Below are 27,322 nucleotides of genomic sequence, written 5' to 3'. Positions count from 1 at the left end.
TTGTTGTGCATCAGTGATTTTAATCAGCAAAACTGTTTTTCTGGGATGAAATAACTGAGCCGGCCGGTCTACAGTCCTTTGAACAAAGCAATCTGATGTCTGGTTGGGGTATCACAACCGTCCAGGGCACCTTGTTTTCAGGACAGTTCAGTGACGCACCACGTTCAGGCGAGGATAAACCTTGTTCTTGTTTTGTGTTAGGAGGATTGCATCCACTGAGACGAGGGGCCAAACCCCATTTTTCAAGGCAAGGTTTTACTTTGAGCTTCATTTTCTTCTTGCCATGGCCACGCACAACAGCATGCCCAGTGAGACGTAAACGTCTAGCCACAGCTGCCTGGTTCACCTGCAAGGGCGCGCCTTTCCTCCTGAGAAGAGAGAGTGTGGCTCTGCAGATGAGACGCAGCAGTGCACAGGTTGACTCACAGGGCTCTCTTGGCAGCTGCATGAGTTCCTTTCTGGGGCCTGGGTTTTCATATATTGCTTATGGGAATGTTTGTGTTCACGTGCTTTCTGGCATACTTTGCATTTTCTGTCCTCTTTATGGGTTTCTCTCGCATGTTTTAGAAGCTCTATCCACGTTTTTGCCACAAAGGAGCATTCTGTTGGACACACAGAGCCGTCGTGGCCTTCCCATGTGTCTTTTCGGCCTGCCAGGTGAGGCAAAGTGAGTGTCCCACCTTTCTTGCACGCATTTGCATGCGGTGCTGGCACCGATGGATTCGTAGCCGCTGGGATTTCTTAAAGGTTCTTCTCACAACCTTTGAAAGTGAATATATATCGTTTTGGCTGATTTTTATGTCTGCATTCACAATGCCCCTTCAAGTTTGGTTTTGTGTTGAATTTGTGATCGCAGCCACTAGTTGTACAAACGGTTTTTCCCAGGACGGAGAATCAGGACATGACAGCTCAGAAGATAGTCCCCGACAAAGGTTTTGCCGCACCATTCCTGGTAACACACAGCGGGTCTCTCTCCCTGTGGGCTTGCACAGGTGAAGGCCTAGCTTCTGCGCCTTGTTGTGATCTGAGCTGCAGTCAGGCAAGGAGCAGGTGAACCTCTGATAGGGCACAGGGGGGCAGTGGGGCGGGGCTCTCTGTCTCCTGGGGGAAGGGGAGTGGAGATGTTAGTTCTTGACCAAGTATCACCTTGACCTTGGCCTCTGGGCCTGGGCTCAGCTAAGCGCTGAGCTGCTACGCACAGCCCACTATCCCTCGGCTCTGGAAGTCCTTCCGCAGGACTTGAAATACTTTGTAAAGTAGAAAATAAGTGTAGTGACAAGCCCTGGGCCAATCATTAGAAATGCACAGCTTTGTTGCTGTCTACAAAAGAGTGAGAATCTCTGGTTGAGCAAAGAAAAACACAAATGATGATACGTGCTTCATTTTGCTTACTCAGAATAACAGCAGAGTTTGAAGAAATACTTATTCCCAGAGGATCACAATAGCATGATTATATGCATCTTTAAATAAAGTTTTACTTTTATTATGCAACTTTTATGTCAAATGCAGAAAAAAAATGTTTAAAAGCTGCAGAAGTGCACATAAGCACATAAAAGTGCACATAAGCCTGGCACGTGGTAGGTGATATATATTTGTAGAAAGAATAAATGGATTATTTTACCAGCAGGAGAGTGTACATGTGTCTAAATCATCTATAACTAAAATTAACAGAAACATATAATTAGATCTGCTTATGTAACCACCTAAATGTAATTAATTACAGACTAATTGCATGCAGCTAATAAAATTTAATCTGAATAGAAACGAAACATAAAAGTGTCTAAAATGGAATTTATAGTTCAAATAGGCCTAACTATTGTCTGAAACAAAATTAAATTCTTTGCATAAAGAATTAATTTCCTTTTAATAACCTAAGGTGTCTCTAAACTATTTTGCATTGGGAATATAGGTAGAATATCTATCCTTAGTGCAATTTGAAAATTTTCTATTCATTAATTTATTTAAGGGAGTTAGTGACATAAATGATTTCAGTATTAATTTCTATTAATTTTTGTATCAAATATCTTCTGAACACCCACACCCAACTAGTAAAGAGAATGTTCATTTTTGTTTTCTTCCTTACTGAGCAGCAATGCTTAATGTCAAAAACATTTATTAACAGACTGTATTTAAATTCAGCATGAACAGAGCAAACAGATTCTAATCATTAATTACGATATGAAGAACATGATGCAAAATCCAGATGATTCTGTGTAAGGAATGATTAATGTCTCTTACTGTTAGGAATTGGAGAAGACTCACCAAATGGCCCATTAGATTCACATTCACAGACTTCGTAAAATTGAATTAAGTGAGGCGTTAATGCTTATAGATGTTTTAATCTTTCAAATATCAAGATTAAATCAACAATCGTTAGGAAAAAATAAGCAAAGAGACCTGAGGTATGCCTATAGTTTCCAGCTTTTAAAATATTTATCTTTTAAAAATCTAGGATTCTGTAATTTGAAACATAAGAGTTCCCCAAAGGGGCTTCTGGGTGGCTCAGTCGGTTAAGTGTCCAACTTCAGCTCAGGTCATGATCTCACAGTTCGTGAGTTCAAGCCCTGCATCGGGCTCTCTATGCTGATAGCTCAGAGCCTAGAGCCTGCTTTGGATTCTGTGTCTCCCTCTCTTCCTGCCCCTCCCCTGTTCACACTCTATCTCTCTGTCTCTCAAAAATACCATAAAAAAAAAAACTTTTAAAAAAGAGTCTTTAAAAGAAAGATAGCATATATATTCTAGATGAAGTCAAGATGATGAGAATACAGGAAACTCTTTCATGGTTAAAGGGTAAGTATTTATGTCTGGTGGATTAAAGCAGGGCTTCTTCATTGTAATATCAAATTTCTCCCAACAGTAAATTGGGACATTAATTCTTTCTAGCCCCAAGAGTGATGGATGAGGAATTAGCTTATCTCTTTTCCTTTAATTATCTCTGCACTTCTAAGTAGCAAAAATTAATAATAATTCATTTGAATTAGAAACACAAAAAACTAAGGTTTACTTTCAATTATTCATTTTAACTGGATTTTAACTTCCTTAAATGCATAAAATAGTTCTTGTGGGTCCTTAGTACAGAGTCCTTTATCTTACTATAGAAAAATATACAAAGTTCAAGAATGGCCTTGGCTAACATTATTTTGTTTTATCATTAAAAAGTGATGTTGAAATTATGAAATGACTACACAAGTACACTGGAATTAAACAAGTAAGTAAGTTGATAGAAGATGACAGAAACCAGGTTTATCACTGTTCAAGTTAGGAGTTACAGGAAAGAGATAACAATGGAAAGAATGATGAAAGTGGTCCCGGATTTGAGTTGGAGACAACAGTATGAACCCATGTTTTAATATAAATATAGATGGGTATAGATGATAGATAGATAATAGAAATAAAAAGAAAGAAAGAAAGAAAGAGAGAAAAAAGAAAGAAAATGAAAGAAAGAAAGAAAGAAAGAAAGAAAGAAAGAAAGAAAGAGATATATGTAGAATACTTACAGATATATGTGTAAACATGGTTAGTATTCATACATATTTCCAAACTCTTATCTGAGATAAGTAGAAGCAATGATGTTTCAGAAACAAGGAGCACACCCAGAGACCATATCTTGTTTTGTAATACCATTCTCCATAAAAGGAACTAGAATTTCCTGAAAAAATCACTTATTCTACAACTGGGACAGGAAATGTATTAAATGAACTTGGACCATCTTGCAGTGGTAGAAGGTAAAGAAATGCTCACACACACACACACCAATGTCAGTATGGCAAAAGGACATGGCAAAAGATCCTAATTCCAAAGCTGGAATAATTTAAGCAACAAAATAAATAATTTGATTTTGGATCATAACCCCAGAGCATAAAATAAATATCCTTGAGACAATACCAATATAAATAAATGGCTAAACAAATAAATGAATAGATTGAAAAGAAGAGACAATTCTATCCTTCCATGTGGAAAAATATCAAGAAATTTATGTAGATATTCCCACCTCAAAGAGTGGAGTGTAAGTCTCTATCCCTTAAAAGTGGATTGCACATAGTAACTTCCTTTCAAAAAGTATAGTATGGAAAGAGGAAGGGGACAGGAGAGTAACTTTTCAGTGGAGATAAGTGAAAAACGCTATCTCAGCCAAGTGATCTAGGTCAACATCAGTGATGAGAAAATATGTTGATAGCATGTATGCTTGATATGAAATGATGAGAATGATATCATATATCCCCCAATGGCCTACATCCCCCAAGCCCATAATCACAGTCTAATTGTGAGAAAAACATCAAACCCAATTGAGGTACATTCTATAAAATACCTGACCAGTACTCCTTAAAACTGTTGAGGCCATCAAAAATAAGGAAAATCTGAGACACTGACACAGTCTAGAGAAACATGAGGGGACATGGTGACTCACTATAATATGGCATCCTGAATAGGGTCTGGACAGAAAGGGACATTCGGTAAAAACTAAAGATGTCTGAATATATTATGGGTTTTAGTTAATAATAATAATATATCAATATTAGTTAATTGTGACAAATGTACCATACTAATGTAAGATACTAACAGTAAGAGAAATTGAGTGTGGTATATATCTTCTACTATCAGAGGTTTTCTGGAATTTAAAAGTATTTTAAAATAAAACTTCATTGAAAAAAACCATGATATTGATTTTTCTCCTATTGGAATAATGATAATTGTAGAGTTTTTATTTGATTGGTTTTATTTTACATTAGAGCTTGTTTTCTCTCCATATTCTTGGCATTTATAATCCCCTATTGACTTCAGTGCTATAATCCGGTTACCCAAATCCTTACTGATGATACCTGAAATATAGAGAGTGAATCTGCATTGTTTTAAATTATATTTGCAATAATAAGAAATGTGTTGTTTTTCAAGGTCAAGATATGGTATTGTTACTGCAATCAAAAACCGGTTAAGACCAAATGTGCTCAGGTAGCTCATGGACTCATTTTGAAGTTGCTTTAGCAACAGTTTATTCAATTCATTTGACAGCCCATCCATCATACATCATGTTCCTATGCTCTTTGTAAATGGAAGGTTTTGCAATCAATGAAAAGCACCCATAATACTATTCTCTTAAAAAAGCATAATTTACATTTAATGGAAAACTTCTCAAAGGGATGCAGGAAAAATGTTACTGTAGTTTTGAAAAACAAAAGCCTTCTGCCTTTTAAGTAACATATAGTACAATAAAATACACATATAATTTCACATATATACGCAGAGAAAGAAATTATTAAGTATAACAGAAGCCTTTGTTTCCTGGTTGATAATTTCACAGAAAAAGTTTTTATGTCAAAAAACTAAGCAAATAGAAAGGGGTGGAATGAAATGTAATTATATCCTCCTAAGAGTAAGTGGCATTGAAATTTATTAAAATTACCTTTTTTGCAAGAAGACTAGAAAAGATTTATAAAAGGAAAAGTTTCAAGTATCTAGCCTAAACATGAAATGCAAGTATACAATTTTGGTTTAATCACATGTTTTCCTTCTTTTTATGTTAATCGTTTTTTTTTTAATTTTACATAAATCCAAGTTAGTTAACATATAGTGTAATAATAGTTTCAAGAGTAGAATTTAGTGATTCATCTCTTACACCTAGCACCCAGTGCTCATCCCAACAAGTACCCTCCTCAATGCCCATCACCCATTTCCCCCATCTCCTCCTCAACCCTCAGTTTGTTCTCTGTGTTTAAGAATCTCTCAAGGTTTGCCTCCTTCTTTGTTTTTATCATATTTGTCCTTCCTTCCCCTATGTTCATCTGTTTTGTTTCTTAAATTCCATATATCATATGTTTCTCTTTTTATTAAAGCCAATTACCTTAATAAATTTTTTGGTACTGGGCTACAACTTTTAATGAAAACAAACCATACATCATTAAATAATTGACCCAAATGTTTATTCCAGATATCACATTCCAGGTGTCACTTCAATTCTGTAAATCAAACAGGCCCTAAAGCTGAAAACTATGATCAGTTAGAGGATTCTGAAATTTTATCCTGTAGATCTCCAAGCCATTTGCTTCTCCGACAATCATCTTATTTCCATGGTTTATTTGGAACCTGAAATAGAAACAAAGACATGTAGTGGCAATCCTAACACTTCTTTTTAGATTTAAGTAACAGCACTGAACAAACCTCTGGTGATATTAACAATTTTGTAGAAAATTACAAGTTATTCTTTCTCAATAAAAAGGGGAAGATTCCTACACTTACCAAATATATTAAAGAATATACTGGTCTTAAATATAATTGGCTTATGACCTTGACAAAATACTATTAGTTGGAGCAATACCTATTGTGTTATTTTTCCACATTATATCATGTTTAACATGATAATGTTTAAACACACAAATAAATGGAAAGCACTGTATAGTAAACATGCACAGTCTCATCACCTAGATTCAGTAGTTAACATCTTGTGATTATTTGCAAATTTCACACATTTACTCATCCTTCCATCCATGAATCATTCTACCTTATTTTTTTCTAGATTTCAAAGTAAGTTGTAGACATATTTCACCCATAAGCATTTCATTATGAATATCAATATTTGTTTATGTTTTTTGAAGTAGTGTTTACAAAATGAAACATCTAAGTCTCAAGTATACATTTAAAAAATTTTAGCAAATCTAGATACACAAACAACTAGCGAACTGCTGTCAAGATATCAAATACCGCCATTGCACCAGAAGATTCCTTCACATTCTTTTCTAGCCAGCGCCTACCCCACCCCAACAGAGGGAACTAGTGCTCTATGTTTCACCACAAATCAGTGCTGCCAGATTTCATGCAATTGCATTCATTTAATCTGTACTCTTCTCTGAAGGCATATTACATTCAACAAACTGATTTTGGAATTCATCCATGTTTCATATATCAGTGATTTTATAGCAGTTTTATTGAGGTATAATTTACATATCATGAATACATCCTTTTTTTATTCAAGTATAATTAGCATGCAGTGTTATATTAGTTTATACAACATAATAATTCCACAATTCTATGCATTTCTCAGTGCTCATCAGGAGAAATGTACTGTTAATCCCCTTTATCAATTTCACCTCCACCCCCCCCCACCTCACCTGCGGCAACCACCTGTTTGTTCTCCGTATTTAAGAGAAATCCCTATTTTAAGTGTAGTTCAGTGAACTTTTGTAAATATACAGAGTTGTGCAACAATACTGCATTTGAGTTTTAGAATATTTTCTTTAGCCCAAAAAAGTTTCCTCACGCCAGTATGAAATTAATTCCCTCTCTGCTCACCAGCCACAGGCAAATAATGATTTCCTTTCTGCCACTCAAGACTTATCATTGCATAGAATCACAAATATGCAGTCTTTTGAGTCTGGCATTCTTTCACTTACTATGTTTTTGAGATTCATACATGTATTAGGTTGTATCAGTACTTCATTCCTTTTATTATTAAGTAGTATATTCCATTGTATTGTTATACCATGTATTGTTTATTCATTCACCAGTTCATGGATATTTGGAGTACCTACTTTTAGACTAATATGAATAATGTTAATATGAACATTTACATATAAACCTTTATATTTGCATATAAACTTTTGTGTGAATTCCTGTTTTAAGTTGTCTGAAGTTGCTGCATTGTATATTATGTTTATTATTTAAAGCTTTCAAAACTTGTCAAATTATTTTCTAAAGTGGTTGTATCATTTTATGTTTCTGCCACTAATGTGTGAGATACCAGTTTCTACACTTTCTTCTCAACACTTGCTGTTATCTTTTTTATTGCTGCCATGCTAGTAAGTATGCATCTCATTGAGGTTTTGACTTCCATTTAATATGCATTCCTCTAATGACAAATTATGTAGAGCATCTTTCCATATGCTCATTAGTCATTCTTCTCGGATACTTTGCCCATTTACAAAATTGAGTTATTTGCCTTTTTTAGTATTGAGTTGTGTAATGGTTAATTATATGTGTCGGTTTGACTGACCCACAGAATGCCCAGATATTTCTAGGGATGTCCGTGAGGGTGTTTCCAAAGATATTAGCTTTTGAACTGGTGAACTAAGTATATAGCAGATGGCCCTCCCCCAATGGGTAGGCATCATCCAATTCAGTGAGGACCTAAACAGAGAAAAAGACAGAGGAAGATTGGCTTTGTTTTCTGCATGACTGCGAGCTGGGATATACATCTATCATATATTTATAATATATTATAAATATATTATATATATATATATATATCACATACACACACACACATATATATAATTTTGGCTCTGTTATATATATTTTATATAATTTTATACATATTATATATTATATATAATTATATAAAATATGTCCTTTTTGTTCTCTTTCTCTCTTGGGACCTCTAATATGTAACAATTCTTTATATTCTGGACACAAGTCTTTCATCAGATGTATGATTTACAAATGTTTTTACTATCTGGAGTGTCTTTTCTCCCCACCCCTCCAACACACACAAACAGGATAAATTTTTTAAGTGAAATTTTTATTGAGACAACTATACATTCATATGTAGTTATAAGAAATATTACTGATATGTAACATTTTTTCATTTACCCCAATGATATCTTGCAAAACTATAGTACATATACTACAGTATTACAATATCACAGCAATGATATTGACATTGATACCATCTATAACCTTATTCAGATTTTCCCATTTTCACTTGTACTTATTTGTGAATGTGTGTATTCATGCATATGCCATGTTATCACACGTATAGGTTCATGTACAGCATCCTTTATTTTCTTATACTTTGCTTTATTGAGCTTTGCAGATATTATATGTCTTACAAATCAAGGCTTGTGCCACCCTTGTGCTCAGTAAGTCTATCAGTACCAGTTTTCCAACAACATTTGCTCCCTTAATATCTTTGTGTCACATTTTGGTAATTATTGCCATACTTCAAACTTCTTCATTATGATTATATTTATTATGGTGATCTGTGATCAGTGAGCTTAAAGTTACTATTGTAATTGTTTTGGGGTGCCATGAAGTGTACTTATATAAGGCAGTGAGCTTAATCAATAAATGTTATGTGTGTTATGACTGCTTCACTGACTGGCCATCTCTCCCTCTCCTCAGGCCTCCCTATTCCCTGAGACAAAACAATATTGACATTAGACCAATTAATAATTTTACAACTGCCTCCAAGTGTTCAAGTGAAAGGAAGAGTCACACAACTCTCACTTTAAATCCAAAACTAGAAATGATTAAGCTCAGTGAGGAAGACTATTCAAAAGCAGAGATAAGCTGAAACGTAGGCCTCTGGCACCAAATAGCCAAGTTGTAAATGCAAAGGGAAAGTTCTTGAAGAAAATTAAAAGTGTTTCTAATGAACACTGGATAAGTGCAGTTGATGATAGGAATGTGAAGCAGCCTTATTGCTGATATGGAGACAGTGTTAGTGGTCTGGATACAAAATCAAACAGCCAAAACATTCCCTTAAGCCACAGCCTAATCCAGAGCAAGACCCCAACTCAATTCTTTGAAGGCTGAGAGAAGTGAGGAAGCTGAAGAAGTAAGGTTTGAAGCTAGCAAATGTTTGTTCATAAGATTTAAGGAAAGAAGCTTCCTCCATAACAGATAAGTGCAAGGCGAAGCAGCAAGTGCTGATGTAGAAACTAGAGCAAGTTATCCAGAATATTTAGCTAAGGTAATGAACAAAGGTGGTTACACTAAACAATATAGTTTTAATGTAGATGAAACAGCCTTCTATTGGAAGAAGATGGACTAGGACTTTCATAGCTAGAGAGAAGTCAAGCTAGAGAGAAGAAGTCAATGCCTGGCTTCAAAGCTTCAAAGGACAGGCTGACTCTCTTGTTAGAGGCTAATGCAGCTGGTGACTTAAGTTGAAGCAAGGGCTCATGTACCATTACAAAAATCCTAGGGCCTTTAAGAAGTATGCTAAATCTATTCTGCCTGCGCTCTGTAAATGGAAAAACAAGGCTGTGTGACAGCACATATGTTTGCAACATGGTTTACCAAATATTTTAAGCTCGCTGTTGAGACCTACTACTTAGGGGGAAAAATTCCTTTTAAAATGTTTCTGGTCATTGACAATGCATCTGGTCACCCAATAGCTCTGATTGAGATGTACAGCAAGATGAATGTTGTTTTCATGCCTGCTAACACAACATCCATTCTATAGTTCATGGATCAAGGAGCCATTTTGACTTTCAAGTCTTATTATTTAAGAAATATATTTTATAAGTCTATATACAGCTGCCATAGATGGTGATTCCTCTGATAGACCCAGGAAAAGTCCATTGAAAACCTTTCAGAAAGGATTCACCATTCTAGCTGCCATTTAGAATATTTGTGATTCATGGGAAGAGGTCAAAATATCAACAATAACAAAAGTTTGCAAGAATCTGATTCTAGTCCCCATGGATAACTATTAGGGTTCAAGACTTCAGTGGAGGAAATAACTCAGAGATGGTGGAAATAGCAAGAGAACTACAATTAGAAGTGGGGCCTGAATATATGACTGATTTGGTGCAATCTCATAATAAAACTTGAACAGATGAGGAACTGCTTCTTATGGATGTGCAAAGAAAGTGGTTTCTTAGGATGGAATTTACTCTTGAAGATGCTGTGAAGATTGTTGAAATGACAACAAAGGATTTAGAATATTACATAAACTTAATTGATAAGACAGAAGCAGGTTTGAGAGGACTGACTCCAATTTTGAAAGAAGTTCCACTGTGAGTTTATAGAAAACATACATCAACATAATAAAGACTATATAAGACAAACACACAGCTGACATCATACCTAATGGTGAAAAGTTTTCCAAGATCAAGAACAAAGAAAGATGTCCACTCTTAGCACCTTTTTTCAACATAGTACTGGAAGTCCTAGCCACAGCAATAAGACAATAAATAAATAAATAAATAAATAAATAAATAAATAAATAAAAATAAAACAAAAGACATTCAAATTGTTAAGAAAGAAGTAAAACTGTCACTATTTGCAGATGATATGATACTACATGTTGAAAACCACCAAGACTCCACTAAGGAGTTATTCGAATAAATAAATACAGTAAAGTTTCAGGATACAAAGCTGAGATGCAGAAATCAGTTGTGTTTCTATACACTAATAATGAACTATAAGAAAGAGAAATTAATAAAAACAATTCTATTTACAGTTGGATCAAAAGGAATAAAATACCTAGAAACAATTTTTTTTAAATTTTTGTAATGTTGATTTATTTCTGAAAGACAGAGAGAGACAGAGCATGAGTGGAGGAAGGGTATAGAGAGAAGGAAACACAGAATCTGAAGCAGATTCCAGGCTCTGAGCTGTCAGCACAGAGCCCCATGTGGGGCTTGAACCCATGAACAGTGAGATCATGACCTGAGCTGAAGTTGGACATTTAACTGACTGAGCCACCCAGGCACCCCTAAAATGGGAAAAGGAATAAATTTAACCAAGGAACTTAAAGACCTTTACTCTGGAAACTATAAGATATTGATGAAAGAAATTGAAGACAACACAAATGAATGGAAAGATATTCTGTTCCCACAGATTGGAAGAATTAATATTCTTAAAATGTCCATACTATCCAAAGCAACTTATATATTCAGTGAAATCCTTATTAAAATACCAATGGAATTTTTCATAGAACAGAACATATACTCCAAAAATTTCTATGGAACCGCAAAAGATCCCAAATAACCAAAGCAATGTTGAGAAAAAGAACAAAACTGGAGATATCAAATCCTCTGATTTCAAACTATACTAGAAAGCAAATAGTAAAACAATATGGTACTGGCCTAAAAACAGACATACAGATCAATGGAACAGAATAAAGAGCACAGAAATAAGCCCACACTTACATGATCAATTAATACATGACTAACGAGGCAAGAATACACAGTAGGAACAAGACCAGGGCATCCGGGTGGCTCAGTAGGTTAAGCATCCAACTCTTGATTTTGACTCAGGTCATGACATCATATTTTGTGAGATCAAGCCCTACATCAGCACAGAGACTGCTTAGGATTCTCTCTCTCCATCCCCCCCCACCCCTCTCCCCTCTATGCCTTTCTCTCTCTCTCTCTCTCTCTCTCGCACTCTCAAAATAAATAAATAAACATTTAAATATATATTTTTAAAAAAGGGAAAATACCATCTCTTCAATAAATGGTGTTGGCAAAACTAGACAGCTACATGCTAAAAAATGACACTGGGGCCACTTTCTTACACCATATACAAAAATAAATACAAAGTTAATTAAAGACCTAAATGTAAGACCTGAAACCATAAAACTCCTCACAGAAAATATAGACAATAAACTCTTAAACACTGGTATTGGCAATATTTTTCTGGATCTGTCTCCTCAAAGCAAAGGAAACAAAAGCAAAAAATAAGGAATTGGGACTACATCAAGCTAGAAAACTATTACATGGTGAAGGAAACCATCATCAAAATGAAAAAGCAACCAACAGAATGGGAAAAGATATTTGCAAATGATACATCAGATAAGAGGTTAATATTGAAAATATTTAAAGAACTCACAACTCAACACACATAAACACACACACACACACACACACACACACACACAACACACACAAACTAAAAAGTGAAAAAAGGACCTGAACAGACATTTTTCCAAAGAAGACATACAGATGACCAACAGGCATATGAAAATGTGCTCAACATCAGGGAAAATCCAAATCCAAACCACAAAGAGATATCACCTGAGTCAGTCAGAATGGCTAGGATCAAAAACACAAGATAGGCCTCTACTCAAGATGGTAGCCCTGGAGAGCATGGCCACTGATTCAGAGGTCCCAAAGAGGTGCAGGATTAGGGTGGCCACTGATGAGAGGAGCTGGGAGGAGAAGGAAGAGGAAGAAGAAGAGGTAGAGCAGTTGGTTTTGGTGGAATTGTCTGGAATTATTGATTCAGACTTTCTATCAAAATGTGAAAATAAATGCAAAGTTCTAGGAATTGACACTGAGAGGCCCATTCTTCAAGTGGACAGCTATGAAGAATAGTATGGAGAGTATGAAGACACTCTTGGGACCTGGATTGTATCTGAAGAAAATGTTGAATATGATGATACAGAGGGAAATAAAAAAAAAACAAAAACAGTGCTAAGATAAAATGCCATACAATGAAGAAACTCAGCATGACAAGGACTCTTCTGACAGAAAAGAGGGAAGGAGAAGAAAACAGGTGATGTGGAATGGCTACAAATCAAGGACAACGATTTCTTCTATAGACCCAACATGATTTTAGCTTTCTGCATGAAAATGAAGATAATGAGCCTTCAGCCTCAGACAAACCTTTGGAAGTGGAAGAGGAAGAGATTAAAATGAAAGATAATTCAAACCTGAGTTATGAACAGGGGAAACCACTGAACTTGGAAATAGAGAAGCCTGGTCCTCTTATTGATATCCCTTCTTCTGAGACAGAGGTTCTGTTTTTATGGAAACTCATAAACTCATAAAACTCACTTCTATTGCCTTAGAAATCACTCCTAGAAGAAATGTTTCCTATAACAACTACTAATGAACTTTTTGGAGTTTTTATATAAAATTATCGTGTAACTTTCAGTTTTTTACTATTTTACTAGTTTTGTTGGCGATACACACATTTCCAATATAGCACAGTTTAATATACCAGAATCATTAAGGATGAGATATGAGTTGAAAGTTTAAAATTTGGTATAAATGACTATAGGGACCCATCACTGATAAGTCCTTTAGATTGGAAGTTTTATTAAGGTAAGTGTAAAAGTTTTTTTGTTTTTGTTTTTGTTTTTGCTTTTGTTTTTCAGCCATCACAAATCACCATGGGCCAGTTCATCTTCTTCTTGCTGAAACATGAACATGGTGGCTAGATATTCAGGAGGCTTTTTGGACTATAAAGTAACCTTGGAAATAGAAGCTATGAATGGCAGAGCAATAGATAGAATATTGGACTCTGTAGTACTTGGATGGCTCAGTCAATTCAGGGTCCAATTTTGATTTCAGGTCAGGTCATGATCCCAGGGTCATGGTATTGAGACTCACGTCAGACTCTGCACTAAGTAGTCTCTCTCTCTCCTTTTGCCCCTGACTTCACTCTGTATCTCTGAAATTAAAAATAATAATAACAATAATAATAATAGTAATTAATAATAATAATGGATCTTGATATGATAGTGCCCTGTACTGACAAGAATAAAGAAGGTTAATAATAACCTTTAATAGATTAATAATAATCTTTTTCTTCCTGGTAAAATGACTTCAAGATTACCTTTTGGCATTGTTTTCTCTGGAAATCTACTAGATAAAATAACAATAGAATGTCAACTGCGATGTCAGGCAATAGTGTTTATAATTAAAAATATCCCCTTATTGGTAAACTGTATCTAGACCAAGAAGGCTATGACAACTCTGCCCATTGGAAAATATGGGCTTTGGGCTTCTTTAAGTGCTGTGTTTCTTATTACAAAAATCCCTGGAAACTACACTCATGGATGTTACAAGAAATATTGGTTCTTGAGGAGACTGAAGTTTCTAAACCAGTGTGGCTTGTGCACCCACCCAAATCATCTTGTTCCCTTACACCTGAACTGACAATTGGGTGCCAGAGTAGAGCCTCCTATTGCAACAAGCCTCAAGCTGCTGTGCTGGTTCCTATGAAATTAAGTGAGCCTGGTGCCGGGTTCAGTCCCATGAAGCCTATTGGGTACTGTAAGTGTGAATACCATTACAAACCTGTGACTACTGCTGCTGTTCAGGTAGATAAGGCACTGCAACTACCTACTTCTGGCCTTTTATGTGAGAGAGAAGTAACTTTTCTCTTCTTTAAGTCACTCTGTATTAGCCACACATAACCCTACTTAATTCATTATGCATTTTGAAAAATAGAGAAAAGTCCAAGGAAGTAGAATGGAAGATTCTTGAGATTTGTAATCTTGCAAAAGGAACTGATCTAGACTGCAGTGTAGTTCTACCTTATTGGGGAGTAAGGTTAGGAATTCCCTGAGACTGCACCAATGGCTTAACACAGTTTAGGACGAAAGCTTCCAAGAATAGACAAACAGAGAAAAAGTGCCCCCAACATAGAACAAAAGCAGAAAGCTGCTTCCACAGGATGAAAGCATCTGAGAAGTGGTAAACAGGGCAATAGACCACAGCAGATGGGTGAAATTGCCTGGAGCTAATTAGCAAAAGAAAAGTGCCTTGTTGACCCTGAGGTAGCATGCTCTATCTATCTTACCCCCTAGGCAAGTTAAGATAAACAGACAGGATGCCTGGTGCCTGCCATAAACAGCCACCTGCTCAACACCAGGGTTCTGTTTTGTATTGACCCAAACCCTTAACACCACATATCTTCAAAACCCCCTTTCTCTCACACACTGGAGTTAATGATCATTGTTTTATTGTCTCTTTCTGAACATCCATCACATTTGTAAGCCTTCTGATCCTAATAAATAGGGAGCAAGGACCCATACTCGGGGTTCTTGTCTTCTCCCAGACATTAGACTCTCTTATATTTAATTCTGCATCCGTTGTCTTGCTGGACAAGGGAGAATTCCATACTCAAAGTCTGCAACATACCTTACATTGAAGAAGTTAATAAAGTCTTATATTCTGAAGAAGAAGAAAAAAAAAAGACAAGATATAAGTGTTGGCAAAGATGTGGAGAAAAAGGAACAGTCATGCACTGTTGGTAGGAATGTAAATTGGTACAGCCACTGTGGGAAACAATGTGGAGGTTCCTCAACATATTAAAAATAGAGATACCATATGATCTAGTAATTCCACTTCTGGATGTTTATCCCAAGAAAAAAAAATGCTAATTTTAAAAGATATGTGCACCCCTATGTTATTGCAGCATTATTTATAATATCCAGAGTATGGAAGAAATCTGTCTACTGATAGATGAATGGATAAAGAAGATTATATATATAAATATACATATAATATATAAATGTATAAATATATGTATATAAATATATGTATATATACATATATATATAATGTATATAATATATAATGTATATAATATATAATATATATAATATATATAATGTATATAATGGGATGTGTATACACACATATATACACATTACATATAATACATATATATATATTCTGTTTAAAAAAACAGAAATAAAATCATAAATACAGAGAACAACCTGGTATTGACAGAGGGAAGGAGGGTGGGATGATGAGCCAAATAGGTGAAAAGGATGAAGAGGGACAAACTCTCAGTTATAAAACAAATAACTCACAGAGATGTAAAGTGCAGCATAGGGGATGTAGGTAATATTGTAATAACTTCGTATGGCAAAAATGGTAACTACACTTGTGGCGAACATTTTATAATGTATATAATTGCCAAATCACTATGTTGCACATCTGAAACATAATATTGTAAGCTAACTATACTTCAATTAAAATTTAAAAATATGTTTTAAAAACAGAGAGACAAGTCCAGTATTTGGATATGAAAACATCATATATAGCAAAATTCTTTGGAAGAATATACCAAAATCCAAAATCTGTCATTCATATTATCTAGGATACAAACCAAACTACTCAACATAATTAATAATGAAAAAAAATGTGAAAAATTCCCAGTAGAAAAGATAGTTACAGGAAATAAACTGTAGGTGACCCAGATGCTGCCATTAGCAGACCAGGACACTAACATACCTATTTTTAACTATGTTTGACTACATAAAGAAAATATGTCATACTGGAAAGATAGGAAATTCAGCAGAGATAACAATTTAAAGGGAACAAGTAGAAATACCAGAACTATAAAATACAATGTGTGCGTTTTTAAAAAAAATATTGGATAGAGTAAAAGTACAATAGAGATGACCGCCCCACACCAAAATTTCAAAAGTCAGTGAACTTAAATGTATCTCAATAAGAATGATCTATTCTGCAATACTAAGGGGATAAACTGAAAATACAACTAGAATCTTAAGAATCTGAGGAATAAATTTCAAAAATCTTTCATGGAGACACAGATGTGAAAAAAAGAGAGATTGGGGCAGAAAAAAAATTTTAATAATGTAAAATTTCCTGATATCATACACAAAATTAATTTGAGATAGATTATAGAACTAAATGTAAAAGCTAAAATTATAAAGCTTTTTAAAGAAAATATTAGAGAAGATTCTTTGGAGCTATAAAGTCTTAGAGGAACAAAAGAAACTAAACAAACTAGAAACTAAAAAAAACTACTCAACTACTTTAATAAAAGTAAAGAGAAAAATGAGATTTGATCAGAATGAAAAACTCCTGATCTTCAATAAATAAATAGATATATAGGGGCACTTGGGTGGCTCAGTCTGTTAAGCATTTAACTCTTGATTTTGGCTCAGGTCATGATTTCACAGTTTGTGAGATCGAACCCAATGTCAAGCTCTGTGCTGACAGTGTGGAGCCTCCTTGGGATTTTCTCTCTCCCTGTCTCTCAGCCCTTCTCCCATCATGCTCACGATCTTTCTCCATCTCTCTCAAAACGAATAAACAAACATTTTTAAAAAGGTAAAATAGATATATAAAGAAGGTCTACAACAAAATAATTTTTTAAAAAACAAGTAACTCATCACAAATGGAAACAAAATTGAATGTATATTTCACAAAAAGAAGACATACTATTTTTTTTAAAAGATTTTCTTTTTTTAAAGTAATCTCTACCCCTAACATGGGACTGGAACTCACAACCCTGAGATCAAAAGTCACATTCTCTATTAACTGAGCCAGCAAGTACCCCAAAAGAAGACATACTATTAATCATTAAGCACATCAGCAAAATGAAAAATAAACTCACAATGACACATCTCTACATAAGCCAGAATGGCCAAAGTTAAAAGGAATTATATATATATATATATATATATATATATATATATATATATATACATATACACATATACTGGCAAGGATATGAAGCAAAATCTTATACATTGTTGGTGGGAATGTAAAATGGTACCTCTACTTTGGGAAATGATCTGGCATTAAAAACAAAATCTAAGTATACATTTTCTGTGACCCAGAAATACCACTTTTAGGCATTTACCCAAGAGGAATAAAAACATGTACCCACAAAAATAGCTGTTCATAGCAGCTTTATCCATAATAATCAAAAATTGAACACACCCAGATGCCTATCAATAGATTATCAACTGTGATATATTCACACAATGGAAAATTACAGCAAAAAAGGAACACATTGCTTATTCAGTCAGCAACGTTGATGAATCTCAAAAAAAAAAATATGCTGGGTGGAAGTACATACATTGTGGTTCCATTTACATGAAGTTCTAGAATAGGCGAAATTAATCCACAGTAGAAGAAAATTTAGAACTTCACTTGTCTTTTTGGAACAATGGCAAGGATTGATTCAGAAGGGGTATAAGAGACTTTATGGGGTGCAAAGTAATGTTTTATATCTTGATCAGGGTCTGGTTACATTGCTCTTTGCTTCTACCAAAAATCAGCTAATACACTCTCAAGATTCATGAATTTCAGTGCATGTAAATTTTACCTCCATAGGAAAGGAAACAACCTCAAACAATTAGTGAACTCTAGTTAATGATATGTTTGTTCAGGGGGAATTGTACTTATGTCATTTATTTTCAAATGCATCAAACAAATGAGATAAATTGATGAATAGGTAGAAAATAGATATGATAAAAAGAAATGTTCTGAAAGAATCTAAATTGTGGCTATACAAGTATTAACTTTGATATGTGTTTCAACTTTAACGTTTTTTTGAATATTTTCATAATATAATGTTAGGAAAAAAACATAAGGAAAAATGTCTTCTGCTACTACCAAGAATAACAATGGTTTCATAGAGTGACTTTGACACCACCAATAGAGGGTGACTCTAAAATACATTACTCACCACTGTTATACTTTTAAAAACTATGATGAGGCTATACAATTATGTAATTCCCATATAACTTCTTGTTTCAAATATATGAAGATTTAGTCATCATGTGCCATTTATCATAAGGATAGAAGGAAAAAACTTGGCATTTGCTAGCAATTGCATTTGAATCTAATTGATTTGTTTCCAAGTGATTAATTTGAGTGTTATTGTCAGCACATGGAGGTCTATTCTAATGCACTCAGGTCTTCATTTACTTTGAGTCTCAATTTTCCTTCTGTAAAAGAATAAGGCAGTTCAGCTCAACTAAATTTTTGACCAGTAGTATTCCAGGCACAGTGCTAAGTGTGACTAGATAAAATTTATGGAATGTGATCTTTCCCTTCACAGAGTTCACAGGCTAATAGGAAAATAAACATATGATCTGTTGACCATCAATAGGTAGCAGTAAGTGCCATGGGAAAACAGCCTGGAAGAGGGACATATCACTCTGGCTGCATGTAGACAAAGGATCATGGAAGTTTCTCTTGGATTCATGTCTGACCTGGATCTAAATGAAAAGGGGTTAGCCTTATACAAGGTGACCAAGGTGAAGAGGGTTTCACTGAAAAGTTTCTGGGGACTGTTGGTGAGGACTGAGTGTCAGGAAGATGATGAAGTTGGATGTCTCTTCCACATGTATCTCTATGAAAGTGAATTTTTACCTGTTCTTCCAGCCCTACCTACAAAGGCATAAATTGGCTTTAGCTAAAAATGGATCAAGAAGTAGAATCTGCACCTTAGTCTATGATGTGGTTCATGTAATATATGAGCTTCTGAAGCAGCCCTGAGGTTATTAGCAAAACATTTCTCCAACATTAGGTAAGGAAATGGTCAGGAACATTTATCCACCACAATAGTTGTATAATTAACTGCTATCAGAGGCTGGAACATCAGCAGTTCAACAGTGAATCAAGCAGCAATAACAGAAGTTACAGCTGAGGTAGCATTTACCTACTGTATACTGATCACCAGTGGGAAAATATGTGTTGCACTTAGTGTTTTAAAAAATACTGTCCCAATCATTACATTCCTATGAAATCAACAATAACCTTGCACATTTTTTATTTCCATTTTAGAGGAAAATAATTAAAACTCAAAAAAGGCAAAATAATTTTCTGAAGTTCCCATAACTAGCAAATATCATCTAAAGTTGTGTGGTTTGACTTCAAAACTTTTTCCATCCTGAAAAGCAGTAGGATCCCCAACTTAGCTGATTATCAAAATCACCAGGAAGCCTTCAAAAAAAAATTCTGCTTTCCTATATACCTATAAACACAATGAACAAGTGGAATCTGAAATTAAAATCACAATAACACATTAGTACCCCTAAAATAATACAGATATAATAAAAAAAATGTACAAAATCTATGGGATAAAAACTATAAAACTGATGAAAGAAGTAAGTAAATGGAGAGATATCCTATGTTCATGGATAAGAAAGGAAGACTCAATATTGTCAAGATGTCAGTTCTTCTCAATTTGATCTATACAGTCAATATAATTCCAGTCAAAATCCCAGAAGTTATTTTTGGGGATGCTGAGAAACTGATTCTCAAGTTTATATGGAGAGGCAAAAGACCCAGAAAAGCCAACACAATATTGCAGGAGAGAAACAAAGTTGGAGGACCTACACTACTCAACTTTATGACTTACTATAAAGTTACAGCAATGAGACCAAATGGTATTGGTGAAAGAATAGATAAATACATTAATAGAAAAGAATAGGGAGCCCAGAAAAAGACCCACATAAATGTAATCAACTGATAACTGATCTTTGACAAAGGAGTAAAGGCAATGTAATTAAGCAAAGGTAGTCTTTTCAACAAATGGTCCTTGAACCCACTCCCCCCCCCACACACACACACATGAATGTAGTCACAGACCTTACACTCTTCACAGAAATTAGCACAAAATGGATCCCAGGCCTATATGTAAAACACACAACTATAAAAGTCCTAGAAGATAACAGGGGAAATTTAGATAACCTTGGCTATGAAGATGACTTTTTTATATACAACATCAAAGGCACAATCCATGAAAGATATAATTGATAAGCTGTACTTTATTAAATTAAAATTTTCTGCCCTGCAAAAGACATTGTCTAGACAATTAAAAAAAAAAAAACACAGACTGGAAGAAAATTTTTATGAATACATAGGTAATACAGATACAGAGAACTCTTAAAAACCAACAAAAAGAAAATAACATTTAAAAATGGGCTAAAAGTCTTAAACAACACCTTATAAAGGAAGATATACAGATGGAAAATGAGAATATGAAAAGATTATCTGTGTCATATGTATCAAGTAAATGCAAATTAAAATAAAAATATAATAGTACACATCTATTAGAAGGGCTAGACTTCAGAACACTGACAACACCAAATGCTGCTGGGAGTGTGGAGCAATAAGAACTCTCATTCATTGCTGATTGGAGTAAAAATTGGTGTAGACATTTTGGAAGATAGTTTGACAGTTTCTTACAAAACTGAACATACTCTTATCATGTGATCCTGCACTCATGCCCCTTGGTATTTACCCAAAGGAGTTGGAAATTTATGTCTACACAGAAAACTGCACATAGATGTTCATAGCAGCTTTACTCATAATTGCCCAAACTTGGAAGTAAAGAAGATGTTCTTCAGTAGGTTGATGGATAAAAAAAAAACCTGATACAACCAGACAATGGAATATTATTTAGCACTAAAAAGTAATGAGCTATCAAGCTATTGAAAGGCATAGAGGAAACATAAATGCACATTACTAAGTGAATGAAGCCAACTTGACAAGGCTACATACCATTTGATTTCAACTATATGACATTCTAAAAAAGCAAAACTATGAAGACAGCAAAAAGATTACTGGTTGCCACAGGTTAGTGAGGAAGGAATGAACCAGTAGAGTACACATTATTTTTAGGGCAGTGAAACTACTCTGTATGACACTATAATGGTGGATACATGTCATTGTACATTTATCCAAACCCATAGAAAGAACACCAAGAGTGAAATCTAACATAAACAATTGACTGTTGGTGATAATTATGTGTCAATATAGGCCCATCTATTGTAACAAATGTACCACTGGGTCGTGGTAGTGCTGAGGATGGTATTGATAACAGTGGAAGGTATACATATGAGGGAGGGAGTATTTGGGAAATACCTTCTATTCAATTTTTCTGTGGACCTAAGATACTCTTTAAAAATAGTCTATTTAAAATAAATTTTTGAACTCTTACCCAAGATTTACTGAATCATAATTTTTGCTGTGGGGCCCTAGGATCCACAGTTTTTAAAGTACTCTGTGACTGTTGATGATCACCCTGGTTTGCAAATGACAGGGCAAAATTATAATTGAAGCTGAATGTAACCAATTAGAAATTATGAAAGGTTCAAGTAAAAATTGTATGAGGAAACTGAGACATGATGAAGGATAATGGCTTAAAGAAAAAGGATCCCTCAAAATCTCATTATGCATTGTCATTCATATCTGAGTAATGTTCAATGTGTGTATACCAAGTGATGTCCTTCTCAAATTACCAATGTTATAAAAACAAAAGAAAAAGAAATAGAGATGATGTTTGACACTGTTGTTTCATGGACCATACTTTGAGTAGAAAGGTCATAGACTATAAAGTCAATGAGGACAGGGCTGTCTTCATTTCAGGCTATTCACTTCACACCTTTTGTAATTCCTAGCACAGAGTAGGTCCTCACATTGTGTTTGTTGAATGTATAAATCTCCCCTTCCTCCAATAACAATACCCCAGTCTTATCAAAGCCTTTTTGTGTGTTTTCTCTAAAATCTGTGTGCGTAGATATGACACGTCTTTGCCAGTATTTATAATAGTATATTCAAGTAGAGCTTTTGCTTGTTTGTTCCTGCTTTCCTTTCACTAATGATAAATTGCTTGAGGGCAGGGACTATATAATTTTCCACATGCTTCTTAGTACTCAGAACAGTGCTTGGAACATAAAAGGCGCTTAGGAAATTTCTGTTAAATAAATAAATGATTTGGAAAGGCAAAACCTTCTTTTTTTATTGTCCAAAGCTGAAGTTGAACTTCCATTGCCATGTACTTCACATATTCTTAGAAGAGCAGAAGAAGAGGTGCATATTAAAGACAAAAGAGGAGTGGGTGTCTGGAGCAGACATCCCACAGCAGAAAATCACAAGCAGCATCCTGATCAGATCAGAAGCAGGAGCTCAAAGGGCTCAGCAAATGAGGAAATGTCTCCACAGAAGTAGACTCAATACATCAGCAATTGTTATTTTCAACTGGTGCTTTCTGTCATGAAAGATAGCTGCTCTGCCAGGTCAGAATTGTTTTGGCCACCTTCAAGGTCATCGTACCTTCCCAGATCTGGCACTGAATCTAGAAGCTGGCAAATCTGGCTTCTTAAAGTGGATTAGGTGGGCCCCACAGAGAGCTTTGTGTCCTGGCTGCCTTCCTGATTCTTGTAGCTGAAAGCCATGGTGATGTTTCTCTGAGGACAGCCACCTCTTTTGTCCCTCTTTGGATTTGAGTCTAGCCCTCAGGAACTTAGCCTTGTGCACTATTTCAAACACTGTCACTGCCCACATATGCCCTGCTACAACCACAAGATTTTTATCATTTTGACCTGAAGTGTATTCTGGTAGGAAAGACAGAAGTTACCCTGTGGCCTAAGTCCAGAATCAGAAATTCACTTATACATAACTGTCAAATACAAAATCAAGAATGAATGAATGAATTTCTATTGAAAAGCACTTGAGGGGCGCCTGGGTGGCGCAGTCGGTTAAGCGTCCGACTTCAGCCAGGTCACGATCTTGCGGTCTGTGAGTTCGAGCCCTGCGTCAGGCTCTGGGCTGATGGCTCAGAGCCTGGAGCCTGTTTCCGATTCTGTGTCTCTCTCTCTCTCTGCCCCTCCCCCGTTCATGCTCTCTCTCTGTCCCAAAAAATAAATAAACGTTGAAAAAAAAATTAAAAAAAAAAAAAAAAAAAAAAGAAAAGCACTTGAGGGGCCCCTGGGTGGCTCAGTCAGTTAAGCATTAGACTTCAGCTCAGGTCATGATCCTGCGGTCTGTGGGTTCAAGCCTGGCATCAGGCTCTGTGCTGACAGCTCAGAGCCTGGAACCTGCTTCAGATTCTGTGTCTCCCTCTCTCTGCCCCTCATCAGCTCATATTCTGTCTCTCTCATTCTCAAAAATAAATAAAGATTAAAAAAACTTAAAAGAAAAGAAAAGCACTTGAGTAATAATATGAAATTTCATCTATGTTTTCCTTCTATCAGTTCCTTAAAATTGCTTAAATTCATAACCCCTCATGTAAAAAAAAAAAAAAATGGAGTGACATTGAAAGGTTATCTAAACCTTTTTCAGAAAAGCAGTGGGCTAATCATTCAAACTAAATGAGATAACTGTTCACGCAGACCCTTCTCCCTTGTCTTAATTTCAATTTGAATTCCATGGGACTTCTTATCTCAAACAAGGTGATCTGATGTAGTTAGTGTTTATACAGAGAACAAAGAAAAGGGGTAGTGACATAAATTTGAAAGTTAACTTTCAAATCCAGCATAAGAAAATGGGGGATGGTGTGAAATTTCACCTTGCAAGAAGTGGACAGTAGTTAAGAACTACTCTTACTTATTCTATCAGTTACTAGATTTTCATGTTTCACTGGTTAATACATTGACATGTTTCAACGTGGAAAGAAAGAAAAACGTGGCCAGAGGGACTTGTTGCTATTCTATCTTTTTACATACACTCACAAATGTATATAAGGGGTATACAAGGTATATACAAGGGTATATAAGGGGTAGCGGGAGAGTCGGCAGGGGGTTGGGTGGGGGGTGCTTGGGGAGCCCCCAGGCTGGGCCCAAGAAAGAATGTATATAAATAAGCAGATATTTATATCTACCAGTCCATCTATATATCTAGATAAATAAATATAGCTCTATGCTATGCATGTGTAACTATATCCGTTCATATGTAAATAATCTAGGCATTAAATATAGCTATCTAGGGATGGATAGATAGATAAATGATAGATAATATTAAACTTACAGCAAAATTTTTTGTGACGCTAGAATAGGGGATTTGGGTGGGTAAACAACCTAGTTACATCTACAAGGAACGCTATCTTGTCTGGCTTGTGCAATACTTCATTGTTTTGGACAACTCTTAGAGTCTTTCATTTTAACCCCATTTTTAAGCGAAAGGGATATGAATTTAAAAATGACTTCGGAAACTTTCCTGAAAAGTCTTCTTCAGAGAACCCCTCACCAGGGCAGCTGGAACCAGCCTCCACCCAAGGCCCATGGGACGCAGTGGGAGATAGCCCCTCTACTCCGTGAGAGGCACAAGAAACCACTTCGGGCCAGTCTGGGAAGACAAGAATTCTAGACCCTTCCTGTCTGTTGGACTTCCGCTGCTCCATCTGAAAACAAGAAGCCCTGGGACCCTCCCAGTTTCCCCATCCCCTGCTTCGAACCAGAGCCCAGGGAAGTCAGAATGGGAAATGACCCTCCGGAACACGCCCTCCTTTCCGGAGGAGGGGAGAGGGAGTGGCAGCCACTTGGTCCGCACCGCCTGAGCTCGGGATCCCGCAGAGGAGCCACCCCAGAGCCCGGGCTCCCGCCCAGCCCCTCAGCCCCCGCCCCTCCTCACCCCCACACCCATCCTGCGCGCGAGGGCACTTTCACCGGCACCCGCCCCAGCACCACTTTGCTCTGACGTCCGCCTGCCCAGCTCTGACGATCGCCCCTGCCAGCCGCCCTTATAAAGGGGACTTTTGCCAATACTGGCATCGATCGCCACCTCAGCCGCGTCGCGCGCCCTCCGCCGGGGCGCCCACACCTGTCAACTCCGCGCGCGTCCAGGTTCTGGGAGACCTGGCGCAGGAACCCAGCCGCCTGGCGCTACTCCTCGCCCCTTGGCACCCCGGACCCTCCCCCTCCCTCGGCAGCCTTGCAGCCCCCAACCACCAAGGTGCCTGGGCGGCGGTCCCGAGAGGAGCTCCAGCCGGCGGAGCACTTCTCCGCGCGGCGACGACTCCAGGTAGGAGCAGAGCAGGCATCCCGGGCGCGTCGGAGCCCGCTCCCTCGGGGACCCGGTGGCCGCCCAGCAGGCGTTTTAGGTCGGAAGGACTCGGCTTTTGTTGCCTCTTGGTGGGGATGCGCGGGCGGGTCCACTGTCTGACACCCAAGGCGCTTAGGCTGCAGCGGCGGGAAGTCTGGGCGCAGGAGAAGGACCGAGGGGTAGCGGGAGGGTCGGCGGGGGTTGGGTGGAGGGTGCTGGGGAGCCCCCAGGCTGGGCCCAAGAAAGAACTTCCCAGCTCGGTTGCTCACAAAGGCGGAGCTCACCCAGCCCGCCCGCGCGTCTTTTGCTTCCCCTGAATCAGAGGGAAGCTAATTCTTTCACCCAAGGACTCATCACCCACCTGCGAACACAAATACCTGCATTTCCCCCCAGAAACGTGCTTGTGTGAACGCGAGTGCATGAAATAGCCATGGTCACGAGGGTTGAAAAATAACAGAGAACAAGAATTCCTGAAGGTGAAGGCGTTAGAATTTGACATATGTCTCTTAAGAAGTCTTGTTTTTAATACGTTTGACCCCCTCTTATATATTTAGGCAATGCTGTATTTTTAAATTGTTTTCTTGTACCTACCATTAAGTTCAGGAGGGGGGAGAGATGAAAAGAGCAAAGAACAATGGAAGAGCCAGAAGAGCAGACTAAAAGGTACATTCTTTAAACAATGTACCATCTATAGTTGCTACAGTACCTTGGACCACGGGCACTTGTTGAAAATTAGAGTTGATGTGCTTTTGAAACTGGTTTTCCTAAAGTTTTTTTTCCCCAGATATTTGTATGGCACATTACTTTTGGAACCATTCCCTACAATTGTTTGAAAGGAGAGATAGAAGAATGAATGGATGACTGAATGTAAGAATATGTTAGAATTTTCAGGGTAGTCTTACAATAATTCTAGATGGAATAGTAAGTTAGTTCCAAAAGCCAGATGCATCCTCTTTGTAAATGATCTTAACTGAGACTCAGTTATGATACAAGACAAGGTTAATTTTAAATTAAAAGAATTTATTAAGCACAAAAAGTGACCATGATTACATTTGGTAAACAGCCATTTCTATTTTTCCCCCCCTTGGAGGCTCAAAACAATGTTAAACTGTTAAATACTAATTAGAATAAAATAGTGGACATGTGTTGGCAACTGCTAGTGTCATATGCGATTTCAATGTGCTTTTTCTGTAAGTGGCACAGGATCTCTCATGAGCCAGCTGGTTTATTCCCAGCTGCTTATGCATGCTTGGCTGGTTTATAATGCATTACTGTATTTTCTTCAGAAATCTTAATGAAGTAGCTCACTGTGGAAGAATCTGGACCCCTAG

At 36.6% G+C, this 27,322-nt stretch overlaps 2 pseudogenes; one reads left to right on the top strand and one right to left on the bottom strand.

Moving 5' to 3' along the window:
* Positions 1-19: 19 nt before the first annotated feature.
* Positions 20-6,702, bottom strand: LOC115511217 (annotated as a pseudogene).
* A 6,089-nt stretch (positions 6,703-12,791) lies between these two features.
* LOC115511216 lies at positions 12,792-13,554 on the top strand (annotated as a pseudogene).
* Positions 13,555-27,322: the final 13,768 nt, after the last annotated feature.

This window comes from Lynx canadensis, chromosome A3 (assembly GCF_007474595.2).
Source record: "Lynx canadensis isolate LIC74 chromosome A3, mLynCan4.pri.v2, whole genome shotgun sequence".
Taxonomy (NCBI): Eukaryota; Metazoa; Chordata; class Mammalia; order Carnivora; family Felidae; genus Lynx; species Lynx canadensis.
The sequence above is the reverse complement of the archived record's forward strand: the minus strand, read 5'-3'. Positions and strand labels throughout refer to the sequence as shown.